At 46.0% G+C, this 14,033-nt stretch overlaps 1 protein-coding gene across 2 annotated transcripts in view; it reads left to right on the forward strand.

Moving 5' to 3' along the window:
* Nucleotides 1-14,033, forward strand: part of TMEM243 (transmembrane protein 243) — a 30,187-nt gene that overhangs the window by 12,870 nt on the left and 3,284 nt on the right. The gene's annotated exons all lie outside the window — the stretch shown is intronic.

Here is a 14,033-nt window from a genome sequence, read left to right on the forward strand (position 1 = left end):
AAAGGCTTCTTAGCAAGACTTAGCGCTGAACGTAGAAGCATTTGGGGGATCGAGGGTGACTTGGGGCTGGGTTTTCAAAGCATCAGGAGCAGAGCGATGTATTCACCAGGACGACTTCCGTGTGTTGCTGAAGCTGCTGACTCCGTGGTCAGAGATTGGTAGGGAGGCCTCCAGGTCAGAGACTGGGCTGGTGCAATCAGTGGATGTGGGCGATGACCAGACTCAGGGCAGTGGAGGAGAGGGTGGGAGGAGGAGGGATTTGGCACAGCAGGTGCTGAAATAATTGAGGAAGGGAAGAAGTTTGCATGAGACTGCCTGGGAACACAAGTTTCGAAAATTGAGGCTGTCTTGTTATTCCATCCCAGCTACTATTAACAAAATTCCACAGGTTCACTGACTTAAACAACAAGCATTTCTTTTTCACAGTCCTGGAAGCCTGAGATGGTTCTGAAAGCCATGGTTGGGTGAGGGCCCTCTTCTGGGCTGAAAAGGGTTAGGAACTCTGGAGCCTTTTTTATAAGGGCACTGTATAATCCGATTTATGAGGTCTCCACCCTCATGACCCAAGTACCTCCCAACATCCCTGCCTCCTAAAACTGTCACATTGAGCTTTAGGATTTCAACAGGTGAATTTGGGAGGGAGGGTACACAAACATTCAGACCACAGCAGAGGATGTTACTGAAATTTACCTTTTCAGTCTGGCCTGGGGAGCAGCAGGGAATGCCTTGCCTCCCCCACTCCCAACTCCTGGCCCAGTGAATATGGGGTGAGACGTGGGTAAAAGCGGCTCCCCTGGGGAGGAGGTTCAGAGACGGAGGCAGTGGGGGTAGTGTGGTCCAGGAAGCAGTGTGCTCACATGGGGTGGGGGTGAGGGTGAGGGTGGGCCGGCTGATGGGACTTGCCAGTGTGGTGTATGAAGACTGACCCGATAGGACTGAGCACCTCGGGAGGGGTGTGGGTCTATAGGGATACCTGTGCTGTTACTCTCCCCAGGAGTGAGTGAAGGGCGAGTCCCCAGCAGGAGTTGCTGGCATGCCTCTGAAACCCATGCTTCGTCCTGCTCTAGCAGAACAGGAGCACTGGGCTCATCCTCGTGCAGGGGAAACCTGCCCTTGGGGATGCCTGTGGCTCACTAGCAGTATTTCTGTGGAATCAGTGGAGCCTAGCCTGGAAGCCTGTTAGGATGTGGGGCCTTCGTAGCTTGCAGAAACACGCTGTTGGGTGTCTGGCCTGGAGCAGCAAGGCCACATGCTGTTCTGGCTGGAAGGTGAGACTTCTGACCAGCCAGGTGCCAGGGCAGCGATGAGAGTAGCCTGGGTCAGTGAGAGGCACCATAAGGAAAAGGCTGTCGGCTCCTTCTCTTTAGGATTCTCTCATTTCACCAGCCTTCACAGAGCAAGTGCCAACAAGTGTGCCAGTCTGCCAGTCTCTAGGGAAAACAAGTAGGCTGTCTTCCCACCCTCAATGAACTGCCAGTCCTAATGGAAGAGACAGGCCATACATTTTATTTTGGTGCAAGAAGTGTAACATGGGCAATGTGATCCTGGAACCCTGAGACAGGAATATCTCACGTCCTGAGAGGAGGGGCCTGAAGCTGGCTCCCAGAAAGGTGATGTTTGAGTTGTAGGATGAGCCGTCAAATTGGGAGTGTGGCCTGTCAGCCATCCCACCTCCCACCCCACCTCTCACTCCTGGGAATTCGATGCCTTCAGTGTTTCTGCGGGGCGGTATAAGAAATGACTGTGTGTGAAGGAGCTGCATTTTCTGTCCCTGTATTGGCACAGACGCTGCAATAAACTTGTTAGACTCAGAAGCTGGCCTCGTCTCATGATACAGTGTGCTTGCTTTTATTAGTAAGAACTCGTAAACCCCCTTGTACTTCCTGCTTGGCTGCCAGGAGTCTTCGTACTAGCATTTGAACTTAAAGCAGAAAAGTTTTCTTTAGTGAAAATTTTCCTGTAAACCCTTCTTTCCACTCCCCAAACCCCTGGGGAAACCATTTCCTGCTCTTTTTATTGTTGCTTAAATGGGTAAGGGTTTTACTACAGCAGCAGGAGTCCTCTGATCTCAGCTGAGCCAGTGTTGCCGATCTGGCCCACAGATCGCAGTTGGTGTGTAGCAAGCATTTAGAAGGAGGGGCCTAAGAGTGGGAGCTACGGAACTTCACTGCTACTTCTTTGGCCTGGATTCACGGTTACTTGGATAGCAGCAGGTCTGAATCCAAGGCCTTCGCTCGGAGAAAGAAAACCTTGTGAGAAACCCTTCTGCCATATCCCAAATATTGGGTTGGCTAAAAAGTTCGTTTAGTTGTTTCTGTACAATTGCTTTAGTAGTGCTTAGTTTTTTTTTTTTAAGTATATATATTAATTATGCTATTATAGTTGTCCCAATTGTTTCCACTTTTTTGCTTTCCTCCGCCTGGTATTGCCCTTCCGTCCAGCAATCCCCCTAGTTCATGTCCGTGGTTCGTGAATGTAAGTTTTTTGGCTTCTCCCTTTCCTGTACTATTCTTAACATCCCCATGTCTTATTTTGTTTCTACAATTATGCTTCTTGATCCCTGCACCATTTCTCCCTTTCTCTCACTTCCCCATCCCAGCTGATAACCCTCCAAACGATCCCCATACCTATGATTCTGTTCCTGTTCTGGTTGTTTGCTTAGCTTATTTTTGTTTTTATTTTTTAGATTCAGTTGTTGATAGTTGTGAGGTTGTTGTGATTTTAATGTTCATAGTTTTGATCTTTTTCTTAAGTAAGTCCCTTTAACATTTCATATAATAATGGCTTGGTGACGATGAACTGCTTTAGCTTTACCTTTATATGCTCTTCCATTCTAAATGATTGCCGGGTAGAGCAATCTTGGCTGTAGGTCCTTGCTTTTCATCACTTTGAATACTTCTTGCCTACGAAGTTTCTTTTGAGAGGTCAGCTGATAGTCTTATGGGAACTCCTTTTAGGTAACTTCTTTTCTCTTGCTGCTTTTAAGATTCTCGCTTTATCTTTAACCTTTAATTATGTGTCTTCTCATGGTCGTTTTTGGGTCCAACTTGTTTGGGACTCTTTGTGCTCCCTCCACTTCTATGTCTACTTCCTTCACCAAATTAGGGAGGTTTTCTTTCTTATTTTTCCAAATAAATTTTCAATTTCTTGCTCTTCCTTTTCTCCTTCTGGTACCCCTATGAATTGGATGTTGGTGTGTTTAAAGTTTTCCCAGAGGTTGTCCTAATCCTCTCCTTATTTTTCAATTCTTGTTTCTTCTTTCTGTTCTGGGTGTTTATTTCTTCCTTTAGTTCAAAATCATTGATTTGAATCCCAGCTTCCTTCCCATTACTGTTGGTTTCCTGTATATTTTTCTTCATTTCACTTTGTATAACCTTCACTTCTACCTTTATTTTGTGGCTGTACTTGATCATTTTTCTGAGCATCCTGGTCACCAGTGTTTTGAACTCTGCATCTGATCAGTTGGCTATCTCTGTTTTGTTTCGTTTTTTGTTTTTTTTTTTGTTGGTATTTTGTTCTCTTCTTTCATCGGGGCCATGTTTCTTTGCCTCCTCAATTTGGCAGCCTCCCTGTGTTTATTTCTGTGTATTGGGTAGAGCTGCTTTGACTCCATGTCTTGGTAGTATAGCCTAATGTAGTACGTGTCCTGTAGGGTCCAGTGGCACAGCCTCCCCTATCACCCAAGCTGGGTACTCGAGGTGTGCCCTTCCTGTGGGCTGAGTATACCCCCCTCTTGTAGTTGAGCCTTAGTTGCTGTTGGCAGATAAATTTGAGGGATTTACCCGGGCCAGTCAGCTGCGAGGACTGGCTGTGACCACTGACCACTGCCCTCTGCCTTCCATGGAGGATCAGCTATGCAGGGGCAGCATGTTGGTGCTCTGACATGGTCTGTAGCTGCCCACTGGGTGTGCAGGCCCTGGGGTTTCCTGGGCGGTACAGGGCAAGGTCAGCCCCCACTTGTTTTGCCCAGGGCACCCTGCCTGAGCTATAAAGCAATCTGAGCCAGCTACTACTTGTGCTGGGCTTGGAAATTCCCAGGCAAAGTCAAGCTGTGAATCTAAGCTGGCTGCTGCTAGTGCTGGGCCTGGAGCTCACTGAGGCCAGCTGTTGCTTCTTTGGTAGGATTTAGGAAGTTGTGAAGCATGAGCTCAGACTAGTCATTCATATTGAAAAGCAGCTTGGGTGGGCCTGTTAATTGAGTTGGGTGGAGTCTTTGGGGATCTCCAAGGCAGGTCAAACAGTGTTAGCTGGGTTGATGGAGTCTCAAATATGGCACCAACTTGCTGGCTCTGTTGGGGGAGGGTTTAGAAAAGGGACAGTGGCCTCTGCTCACTTTGATGCCAGACACTTCAGTTTCTGTTTACCACTGCAGTGAGTCTTAGCAGGTGAATTACTGTGTGGGTTCTTTAAGAGAAACTGCTTGGGGCTCCAGCAGTTTCTTCTACCAACTCAATCCCCACTGGGTTTTGCAGCCAGAAGTTGTGGGGACTTAACTTCCTGACACTGGAACCGTGGGCTGGGGAGCATGGTATGGGGCTGGGACTCCTTGCTCCCAAGATATCCCTCCTGAATTTTTATCCATCACACGTTGGTGTTGTTAGAAACAAGGTCATAGTGACGCCCAAACCAGTAGCAAAGTCATTGGTAACAAAGGGCAAATGTAGTTAAAGAGTCTCTGAGAAGGGAGTGGACAGCATTAGCATATTCACAAATCACAATGGGGGCATTTAGATGAACGCTTTAGATTGTACCTCCTGAGTATCCGGTCATGGAGAAACGGGGAAGGAGAAGAGGGGAGGGGAAACTAGTTGCGTTAGGGCGGGGAAGCTAAGGGCGGGGAAGCTAACCGCTCTCACTTTAGAATGGCAATTTTAGGGTGGAGAAAATAATCACTTTAGGGTGGCAATTTCAGGGTGAGGAAGCTAAGACTATAAAACCAGTTTCCTTTGTCTACTTGGCGCCCACATTCTCCTGGCTATGAAGATGCGCCCGGCTCTGCAGACTCGTGAATAAACGCCTCGCTTTACTGCTCAAGTCCTGTGTCCCAGTTTTTATTGTGAGCGTTTCTCACAATTTGGGGGCTCGTCCGGGATCCTCCGCTTGTGTGCGGGAAGGGCTCTGAGCCAAGGCGGGGAGACGCGTCCTACCCGCTTTTGGGTGGCCCACTTGACCCAGGGCCCACCCGCCTCAGTGTCCGGAAATGACTCGAGACTTCTTGTTGGGACAGCAGTGGATCGACGCAGGGGGAAACAAAAGCAAACTCCGCGGCAACCAGGCAACCTCGTGCACGGGCCAAGGTAGGAAAATTGGACTTAGGTACTGCCTTGGTGGTTGGGCATCCTCGGGAAGCTGATTGTGCGTGTGGCTGGTACGAGTTGTGTGTGTGGCTGGTACGAGTGTGGAGTGCCTCTCCGCTGGGTCCGCTGTCCCATGAGGGAGACGGCCGGAGTGTACCTCCGCTGGGTCCGTTCTCCCGTGAGGGAAACGGCCGGAGTGCACCTCCGCTGGGTCCGTCCTCCCGTGAGGGAAACGGCCGGAGTGCACCTCCGCTCGGTCCGTTGTCCTGTGAGGGAAGCGGCCGGAGACTAAGCATCTCGGTCTGTGTGCAAGTAAGCGAGTGTGGAGTGACCCTCCGCTGGGTCCGTTAGGTTGAGAACACAACCAGATTCAGCCACGGGAATCAGCTGAGGATGGGAAATAGAAATTTTAGGCCTAGGGGTGGGGACCAAAAGTAAGGAAAAACAGACAATGGTAAATTATTGTTGTTTCCTTTGGCCAAAGGAACCCATTTAGGGGAAATCTGTCTTCTAGCTCCGATTTGGGTCTGATGAATGTTGGGTTTGTTAAGCCCTGGTCTTATATGTGTGTTCAGGTTTTTTGGATTGTTTGTTTGTCTTTGGAGAGAGAAGAGAGGGGCATCGCTGTGTGGTTGCCTCTCGCTCGTGCCCCCAGTTGGGGACCTGGCGTGTGGCCTGGTCGTGTGCCCTGACTGGGAGTTGAACCAGCAACACTTGGTTCGTGGGCTGGTGTTTGGTCCACTGGGTCACAACAGCCAGGGCCAGGCATCAGCCTTTAAGGAAGAGAGGGAATATGCTCTCTGCTGATCACCGCCTACCAGCAGATCCGCAGGTCTCTTCCCTGTAGAAAAGAAAAAGAGAAGGCCTGGGCCCTCTGTCCTGTCTCCCACTGCCTTATAGCCCCAGCCAGCCGGCAGCCAACTGGGCGGAGGCACCGTGGACGTACAGTACAGACGAAGAGGCCAGGAACACCTAGCAGATACCCCACCAGTATCTGCCCCCGTGACACCTACAGGCGCTGGTGGCAACTTATCTAAATTAAGAAAGGAATTGAAACAATGTAATCAAGACCTAAAGAACTTCCCCATTCCCTCAGAGCAGCCGGTTTCCCCTTAGGGAAGTCTCCAGGGGTCCAGGACATATTAGATATGTCAAATGCTCCTTCAACAAGCACTGAAGTTAGAAACTTCAAGCGCAATATGAAGCGCTTGGTAAAGGACCCCCTTGGACTGGCAGAATAATTAGATCAGTTCCCCGGACCCAGCATATACATGTGGACAGAATTAATGTCTATACTAGACATCTTCAGTGGGGAAGAGAAGGGAGTGATCAATCAGATGGGCTGCTATGAGGATATGGGAAAGGGAACATCCCCCCCGTCAGGGAATTGTCCCGGCCTAACAGAAGTTTCCCAGTATAGACCCTGATTGTGATAACAGGCTGGAGGCTAGGGCTCAAATGAAAGACCTTAGGAACCTCGTCATCAGGGGAATCAAGGAGTCTGTTCCCTATGCACAGAATGTCTCCCAGGCATTCGAAATACAGCTCCATCAGATCCCTGCAGAAGCTCAGGGACAAAATGAGAAAGTATTCTGGTCTAAATCCAAAGAATGCTGTAGACAGGGACTCTTAAAAGTCACCATTGTAACAGAAACTGGCCAAATATTTGTAAGAAATTGCAAAAAGTAAATGAATGGGCCAATTAAAGCAACTGAAAAACTCCTCAGGGAAGCTCAGAAAGTGTATGTTAGAGAGGAGGAGAAGCAGGAACTTCAAAAAGCTGCAGAATATCTCTGAAAATCTAGGAACTTTTAGCTGCCAGATACTGAGTTTAAGTACAGTCCTTCACCGTGTGGAAAAGAACAAGGATTGGAAGCATGTTATGGTTCAGTAAAGGGTATTTAGAAAGTTTGTGAATGTTGCAGAAGGTCTGAGGAAAGTTATAATTATAAAAAAAAAAAAAGAAAGTTATGGAAGCTTTAAACCTGGGAAAAGAAAACCTCAGCTGCTTGTGTTCTGTTTATGCTCTGAAAGGAAAAATTGAGGTTTCCCAGGGAAATTTTAAAACTTCACATGAAAGAAAGGGAACCAGGAAAGGTGTAAGGCATGTAAATGAAAAGGTTTGTTAAAAATTTATAAAGGTTTTGAGAAGAAATTGTATGGTTTTAGTAATAGAAGGTATAATGCATGGAAATGCAGTTTTGAAGGACAAGGATTTTCCTTCAAGCCTTTATATTTTTCTCCCTACGGGAACCCTCCAGTGTTTGGCATTGTAAAGAAGTAAGAAGTGACATAAGGTTCCTTTGCATAAAACTAATAAGACCAGTTACTAATGGTGGTAATGTCAGTCGAGGCTTTGACTGGAATGTCGTGCCTGAAGGAGGCATGCCTAGGCTAATGAAAGCCCATAAGGGAAAGGCCTGGCACCTTGGCTGGTTGTGCGGTCCATGGCAGTCTGTCTAGAGAAGAAATGAAGGTTGCTTCCCTGATAAATGGCTAGGAAGAAACTTAAGGCACAATGGAAAGCTTGAAGAACTTGTAAAAAGCATGGGTTTTACAGGCAAGGCCAGATGGCAGGTGTGTGGCTCAGTTTCTGTGTCCTGATGAGCAGACTAAAAGTCAACATGAAGGTTCCTTGTATAAGTTCTAGCAAAGCAGACTTAAAAGATCTTATGTGGTTAATCACTGCTCTTGTTGTGTTTATGCAAATGAACAGGCTAAATTAAAACTGGACTTAATGCAGTCCCTTTAATAACAAGGAGGGTAATCTTGAGAAAAATAGTGATTTGAGGAAAATCACAATGATCGGTGGTAGACTATAAACTAGTGCAGCTGTGTCTATAAAGTTTATTTTAATTAAAAGTTTGTTTTCATTCAAAAGTTAAACCAGGTCTGTGACATTATCAATAATGCTTAATTTACAGGCAAGAAGAATGTCAAATGCCTTGCAACTGGATGTCTTCCCAATAAGACAGTCTTGCAAATTTAGAGATTGGTTTGTGAATTGTGTTGTGTGAATTAACATGTGTGTGTTCTTTCTGTTTTCATAGGGTATAAGCCTATAATCTCATTACCTGAGTGATTGTCTGTACATAGAAGCTGCACTTAAGAAGCCCATCTGCATTGCCGCCCCCTGAGACTCAACAGTTTGGCTGAACTAAGTGGTTGGGTTGGCGAAGTATGGGTTGGTCAGTGGGCTTCACTTTAAACTGGTCTCTCTTTTGCTTAAAATAACTTTCAGCAAAGGAGCTCCTCCCCCAAACTGCCAGCCTCTTCAGTGCAACCCTCTTCTTCCGACACTGAACCAGCCACAGACCTTAAGTCAGGAACCCCATGTGGCTGCCAGAGTTTATGGCCTAGAAGCTAATGTATCTGGCATAAATCCAGTAGGGTGGCTAGGTCTTCATTTAGTGACAACTACTCCTTCCCTAGAAAATCTAACTTCTCTCAGCTACACCTCAGAAAAGACTCCAGAATGATCCAGCCAAGGTAAAAGTTTTTAAGGTATTAGATCTCAGACAAACCTTAGAGATAGAGACTGGGTACAGAGACGCAAATGCTTGGGTAGAATGGGTCAAATTTGCTGTTAAATCCCTGAATAAAAGCAACTGTTATGCTTGTACCACAGGGAGACCCCAGGCACAGGTCGTACCATCTCCACTAGGCTGGGACTCTGACCCCCTCCGGAATGGCCTGTATGCTCGCTCTCTATCAGGATGAGAATGCACGGGGAAATGGGACTTGCAGAAGCTTGTCTCTCCTCTTCCCTCTATAAGGAGTAATGGGACTCAATTCCTCCCTTTATACTCAGTGGGGCCCATGAATTACTCTTCTTGCCTCTCTAGGTGGGAAGCGAATTCGGGTACCCCTGCAGAAGAACTCCGAACATGCACTCATACCAGATATGCGAGCCACCTTCACAGTGGGGCCGGCGACTATATTCCCCTCCGAATCCCCAGAGCAGATGTCTGGTGGTATTATGGGCAAAGGAGTCTCTGGACAGGTGAAGTAGAACCTGTGCCCTGGCTCAATTGGCTATCCCATTTACCCTAGCATTTCCAAAACCAATCCAGACTGCCCCTGTTAGGAAAAAGAGGTCAATGGCGCCTGGTGGATCCTTTGATCCTCATATCTATATTGACGCAATTGGGGTCCCCAGAGTTGTTCCAAATGAGTTTAAAGCTAGAAATCAGATAGCAGCAGGGTTTGAGTCAGTGCTCTTCTGTTGATTAGATAAACTATATTTATTAAATGCCACCAGTTGGGTGGCTTGGGAGAACAGGATGGCACTGGATATGATGCTGGCAGAAAAGGGAGGTGTATGTGTAATGCTTGGGGGACAGTGTTGCACCTTTATCCCTAATAATACAGCCCCTGATGGATCTATCACTAAGGCTCTGCAGGGACTAACTACCTTAGCAACTAAGCTAGTAGAAAACTCAGGTATTGACAATCCCATAACAGAATGGTTAGAAAACTGGTTTGGGAACTGGAAAGGAATAATCTCATCAGCCCTGGCTGGTTTGGCTCAGTGGATTGAGCGTCGGCCTGCGAGCTAAGTGTCGCTGGTTCGATCTTCCAGTCAGGGCACATCAGAGAAGGAAAACTCTGACTCCAAAAAACCTCCGCTGCCTTGCGGCATACCTCTTCAGGGGAAAGGCTAAGGGAGTAAACCCCGACAGAAAATCCGGAGCCGGAGTCCCTAAGGCGGTTTGACGTTGTAGTCAACACCGGCAACTCCTGCGGCGCACCTGAAGCCAAGCTGTATTGACTCCGTCTTTCCCTTGGACCCTTCAGCTGCGAAGAGAGGGGGGGTCTGCTGCATGGGCAACAGCAGACCCTCCATATCACCCTGCCCAGGCTCTGTAGCTTCAGCTTCACTGGAGAGGACACTCCAGTGTCATCGTAAGATGTCGATTCAACACGGGAGGAGACACTGTCACTCCCGAGTCGGACTGCACAGCCATTCTCGGCGGTGCAGATAGACTCTTAAGAAGCTACACCATCGTCTCTCGAATCTCATCAGCTCTGGTATCCCTCATAGTGGTAGCAGGCGTCCTCACAGCTTTAGGCTGTTGTATTATTCCATGCGTCAGAGGTTTAGTTCAGAGACTAATTGAGACTGCACTAACTAAACAGATGCAGCAACTTTTCATAATCTCCTCCTCCGAGAGACCCAAGGGAATCCTAACCATGAGGAAGAAAGTCGAGAAATCCTCCTTAAATTTGAAGGGATAAATAGAATGGTTTGAGTAGTCAATTTTCCAAAAGAGACAGGGGGGAATTGTTAGAAACAAGGTCATAGTGACGCCCAAACCAGTAGCAAAGTCATTGGTAACAAAGGGCAAATGTAATTAAAGGGTCTCTGAGAAGGGAGTGGACAGCATTAGCATATTCACAAATCACAATGGGGGCATTTAGATGAACGCTTTAGATTGTACCTCCTGAGTATCGGGTCATGGAGAAACGGGGAAGGAGAAGAGGGGAGGGGAAACTAGTTGCGTTAGGGCGGGGAAGCTAACCGCTCTCACTTTAGAATGGCAATTTTAGGGTGGAGAAAATAATCACTTTAGGGTGGCAATTTCAGGGTGGGGAAGCTAAGACTATAAAACCAGGTTCCTTTGTCTATTTGGGGCGCACACATTCTCCTGGCTATGAAGATGCGCCCGGCTCTGCAGACTCGTGAATAAACGCCTCGCTTTACTGCTCAAGTCCTGTGTCCCAGTTTTTACCGTGAGCGTTTCTCAGTGTGGGACCAGCCTGTTCCATGTTTGTGCCCCTCCTACCAGTCTAGATGGATGTAGTTTCTTTAATTCCATAGTTGTCAGACTTCCATTCAACTTGATTTCTTTGATGTGGATGGGCAAAGAGGCGAGCCATGTCTGCCTACACTGCCATCTTGGCCAGAGTCACTTAGTTGTCTTTAACTTCATTCGAAGCAATTTTGTTAGATTGTATTGTGACAGCTGTCGTATCAGCATACATTAAAAAAACAAACTTATCAAAATGGTGGATTTTTTTTGCAGCCATTTTAATATTGAAGATGGAATGAGATACCCAACATTTTCCACATATTATGCTTTATTATTTCAAGAAAGGTACACAACTATAATGCAAAGAGATTTGTGCACTCTGTGGAGAAGGTGCTGTGACTGATGGAATGTACCAAAAGTGGTTTGCAAAGTTTCTTGGTCCTGCTGACATTTTGGCCAAATAAGTATTTGCTGTGGGGCTGTCTCATGCATTGAAAGATGTTTAGCAGCACCCCTGACCTCTACCCACTAGATACCAATAGTGGGAGATAGCCAACTTACTCAAAATATTCAAATTAATGAAGTTATTGGTGAAAATGAAAAGGTGTCTTTTATTTTATGGAAAAAACTAAGTGGACTTTTTGGCCAATCCAGTAGTTCATCCTGTCTTGGGAGTCCCTGAGAGGCTGCATTATAACAATAGAGTAACCGATGTTCAGGGAGGTGTCTTAGAATTCCTTTTGGTAAACTTTTTAGAAGGCAAGCAGGATAGTAATCATTAATGTTTAGATACATTTTCATGAGTGATTAAAACCTGTTAGGTTTACATGGGTAAGTCCAACAACCTGAAAAAAAAAATCACTTATGAGGAATTCTTCATACCTGGAAGGTATGCACTTCACTGTAGTCCCTTGCTAATGGGCTTTCGGAGGTGTTGTCTGCCACTTGGTATCCTTGTCTAGACCAGCAGTAGCATTCTAGGTTGATCTACCAGTGAGGGGTATAAGTGGAATCTGCTCTTTTGACTTTGAATCCTGCCTTCTGCCATCATCACTTATTGGTATTGAGAACTTGGGCAAGTTTTCAATTTTCCTGAGCCTGTTTTACTATCTGAAAAGAGTTATAATACCTTCTCATCCCAGGATTTTTAAGGAAAGATATGCAAAAACTTTTGGCATAGTTACTACCTCCTCACCATTATTATTTCCCCCGGCTTTGATAGTAACTTGCTGTTTGGAGATTAGGAATTCTTCTCAGCTACCTCTCACCTGAACATCTTCTCCACTGGCTTCTTTCTCTTGGTAAGAGGACTGTTGGGATGTGTGCAGGTTTTTGTAAACTTTTTCAAGTTCCTGGAGCTTATAGAGGTGGGAGCAGATACTCTTGACTTCTCACAGCCTGTAAGAGTAGTTGAACTTTTTTCATAAGGCAAAAACAATGGTAACAGATTGTCTATAAACGCATTTATGTTGAACACACACATTTAAAATTTGTCTTGTGTGGGAATAATAATGATCAGTGATTTGCCCCTAGGTGTCTCCTCGAAAAATGGTCATAATTTCAGAATACTGTGTGCCATGTGGGTTCCTGTAGCTGAGGTGGTGGTAAGATTTGGTCTGAGCCTGCCTAGTTTATAAGGGTGTGGCCGGTGTTCAGTTTCCTTTGTCCTCCGTAACATTTGAATTGCAATGCCCTTGGTCTAGAGAGTGGTTTGTCCTTGGTTAGATCAGGCACAGCCCATATAATATCATATTTGGTTTTCCTTCGCTCTTCCCTCCCAGCTAAGCTTGCCTCTTAACTTTGGATTCTTATCTTTAAATGCAGTTTGGAAGTGAGTGTTCAGTTGCTACTGTGTTTGTTCCTGTACCCTTGCCATCTCTGAGCTTTTGTTTATTCCAATATCCTGCCATTCTCTGCTAAAACTTTACCCAGAAAATCTGACTAGTGATTCACTACTCAGCTTTGACTTCTCAGAAATTAAAGACTATTTGGCTTTACAGTAGTGTTTGCTGCTGATGAGATTCAGGTCTTAAACCGTTATGACCTTATTCAGTAAGCTCTGCAAATAACTTCTATCAACCTAATAAATATATATGAGATATATAGAAGTAGTATATTAGTAACATACAGGGGTGGGCAAAAGTACGTTTACAGTTCATAATGGGAAGTACAATAACAACACAATAACTTTTGTACACTCCCAGCTGTAAACCTACTTTTACCCCACCCTGTATAAAATTATTTAACTTTTTGCTCCTTATATTTGAAATGAAATCTAACCAGTGACCCTAATTTAGGAACCCCATTTCAAAGTTGCTTCTAACTTTATGTGCGATTTTAGGCAAATATTTAACCACACCAATTGGGCCTAAAGTTACTTTAAAACCTGTATGTACACTTAGGACTGGATTAGAGAAGCTTTTCAAACCATTGTGGAGTTTGTAGGGGTGGGGATGGGAATGACAAGGAAGCCCACTGGGCTGGACCCCAGTTTCCTCATTCAATCAAAAGATTCTACTTTTGTTTATATATTAAAATTTGGCCATTATATTGGAAACCCCGACAAGATGGTCTGAGAGGCATCTTTGCCGTGGCGTCCTGTGATCCCTCTAGTGACAACATCTCCTTTTCGCTTACAGTAGACGCGCCGCCCCAGCTGTGTCACAAATAGGTGCACACTCCTGATGGCACTTGCCACGGTCTGCAGTCAGGTTTTTCCAGCAAGGACCCGGGCTGGCCGTCTATTTCTGCTCCTGCTGTTCACAGCGCACATGGCATTTTCTAAGCCTCCCTTCTCCATTTAGTCCTTCTTGGTCTTCAAGACTCCAGTGTAAAAAATGTCCTGTCCTGTCCTGTCAGGAAACCTTCTCCAGTTAGCTGTCCTTCCAAAGTGCCTTTTTCCTGGCTGAGTACACTTGCCTTCCTGGCAGTTGTATTTATGTGTAAACAGAGGGGCAGGGTCTCTGTTTCTTCATGCCTGTGG

Source organism: Furipterus horrens, unplaced genomic scaffold (assembly GCF_987537825.1).
Source record: "Furipterus horrens unplaced genomic scaffold, mFurHor1.1.pri manual_scaffold_9, whole genome shotgun sequence".
Taxonomy (NCBI): Eukaryota; Metazoa; Chordata; class Mammalia; order Chiroptera; family Furipteridae; genus Furipterus; species Furipterus horrens.